At 41.2% G+C, this 2,531-nt stretch overlaps 1 long non-coding RNA gene across 1 annotated transcript in view; it reads right to left on the bottom strand.

Annotated features, from left to right (window-relative positions):
* The window catches only part of LOC115948648, a 5,726-nt gene extending 3,792 nt beyond the window's left edge, over positions 1 to 1,934 (bottom strand). The window contains exon 1 of the long non-coding RNA XR_004082445.1: positions 337 to 1,934. This is a non-coding gene — a long non-coding RNA (uncharacterized LOC115948648). The remainder of the gene's footprint in view (positions 1 to 336) is intronic.
* Between the last annotated feature and the right edge of the window lie 597 nt (positions 1,935 to 2,531).

Below are 2,531 nucleotides of genomic sequence, written 5' to 3'. Positions count from 1 at the left end.
TAGCCGGCACCCGTCAGCTCCAGTGGCCGCGGGACGAGCCTGCAATACTCCAATTGTACTACTGCTGAATACAATTCAGCAATATAAGAAATACTAAGCAGTGCTTCTAGGAAAAATACAGTGCAGAAATGATACCCACCTAACTGCCCCAACTCATCTGGAGCCATCCTGCCCTTCAGGCAAGACCTCTACCTATCATCAAGGCTGTGTGAGAGGCAGAAAGCAATGCAAAACTGTTACTAGCCAACTCAAACTTGATCCAACATCCAGCTGTTTAAGTGCCTGTGGGACACTATATTTCTTCAGACTCATAAATAACATCAGAAGGTTGCCAACCTTGTCTGGAATTGGACATCTGTATTTGGCTACAGCACTTCTGTGTGGAAGTCCAGGGTTCTTGCAGCCTTGCAGCTCAGCCTTCCATTTCTGACTCAAAATGACACAGTGGGGACAAGATGTAGGAAGTCCAGCAGCAGTGAGATGAAGGAAACTGCTGAAGAAACTGGGCTTAAGATATACAGTGAGAACAAAGATGCTCCATAGAAAGATGGTAACAAAAAATGCAGAAACATTGAGAGGCAGACAGGAGCTTAAAAACAAAAAGGTGATTTCTAGAGGAATACAGTGAAGTTTAGAAGAGTGAAAGGATGGAGAATAACTAAGAACAGATGCATTGCAAGTGGGGTCATACCATACAAACAGGGATAAATTGAATAACTGCAGACGTGAGAAAAACAGCACAGAAATCTGTGAAAAGAAGTGACACAGTAGATGGTGGTGGACAGTAAGCCTTTGTGTCTGCTCAGAGATTTCTTTAAAAGGGATTGGCAGGGAAGGGAGAAAATCTACCCTTCATTATACCAATAAACCCTTAACTCTTGCTAGCCATTTTCCCACTGCTCTGATCCATGCCTGAAACAGTGTCATTCATCTGGCTTCCACTGACATGTCTGAAGTGGGCAGATCTGCACAGCAGTTTGTGCTGTATTCACCTCAAACAGCACAGTCCTTGCCTACAGCATGTAACAGACTGTTAAGGAAACAAGCCTGGCATTAATACTCCTGTAATTGAAAACTTCAAAATAACCCTTCTGTTAGGTTTGGAGATATTACAGCTTTACTGAAGCACCAGCACAGAAAGGTTCAATTGCATTGGAAAATGAAAAATGCATCAATCCAGGATGCTTAAGGGCTGCACAAGAGAGTGGCTGCTAAGGAAAGCAGCTACTCCTTCAACACTCTGCATATGAATCTCAGCATGCAGAAAATGTGCTAAATCTATGATCTCCTCTCATTTCTAGATGGGGGGCAAAACCACTGGTGAACTTAATCAGACAATTTGTTTTTCTGAAGGCTACCCAAGGCAAAAGCAACATCTGAGAGACAGGAGGAATCCATTTTGGAATAGATTTGCATGTATGTAGGATTCACTTCCCAGGAAAAGAAATTACTTCTGATATATAATTCAAGAGAGTAATGAGCCCACATTCAGACTGAGGATCCCAAATACAGAAATAGCAGAGACTAGCCACCTTTTTAGCTAATACACAAACTGGGAATTCATGCTGCTCATTTTCTCTCTACAGATGGATCCAAGGCTTTGAGCACTGGCATGATCTCAAGGCAGAGCAATGCCTGATGCTTCTCCAAGGAACTGAACACAAACACTGAACGTGACACTTCAAGACAGAACTCAAAAGATTGAGGTTCTAGAGGTCTACAAGTAAAGGCACAGAGAAGACGCGGTGGGGAGAGAGGAAGGAGAGGCTGCTTTGCAGAAAATATTTAGTGAACTCTCATCCTCTTGCTCGGTGAGACATATCTTCCTGCAATGGCATCCTGTCTCCTTTATCTCTTCTAGTCCACCTGTGAACACTGAAGCGATGTTTAACCTCTGAAGATGGCAGAGTCAGTCGCTCATGAATCAAGGCAACCAAAACATTCCAACCTAAATAGGCTGAGTCCTACAGCTTGGTAGAGAAGACATCTGAAAGAGAAAAAGCCCACAATTAAAAAGAATCCATCAACAACTGATATTGGCTCATTACGGTGGTGAGATTTCTCCTGTTGTCCTTGGATGTTTCTTCCCTCACCCCTCCTCTGCTTTCCTGTCTCAGTCATTTCAGCAGTGTGAAAGGTTGTTCATTTTACAGAGGTCTTTAATGAAAGATGAAAATTCAAGTATGTTATAATTAGCTGCAGTTCCACATAAGTCAGTATTATTGCAGCTTTTATATTAGATACTCATTTGTCCCACAAATGATTGTGTCAAATATTACAGTAGAATGATTAATGACATCAGACATAATGGAAGGATTAAGCATTGATACAGGAAACTTGCTTGAGAAGAATAATTTTAACTTCTTTTCACTCATAATTTATTTTTGTCCTCTACTGTAAAAGAGACCTGAAATTGAAAATAAAAATGGCTTGTGTTACTGGCAAGTAACAGAAGAGATCTGATTCATGATTTAATTCTTCATTCAGTATTCATTGGTAGATTAAAAGCAAATCATTGTAACAAATGGCAC

This window comes from Geospiza fortis, unplaced genomic scaffold, assembly GCF_000277835.1.
Source record: "Geospiza fortis unplaced genomic scaffold, GeoFor_1.0 scaffold140, whole genome shotgun sequence".
In the NCBI taxonomy this organism is placed as follows: Eukaryota; Metazoa; Chordata; class Aves; order Passeriformes; family Thraupidae; genus Geospiza; species Geospiza fortis.
Note: the sequence above shows the minus strand (reverse complement) of the source record. Positions and strands in the feature narration are given on the sequence as shown.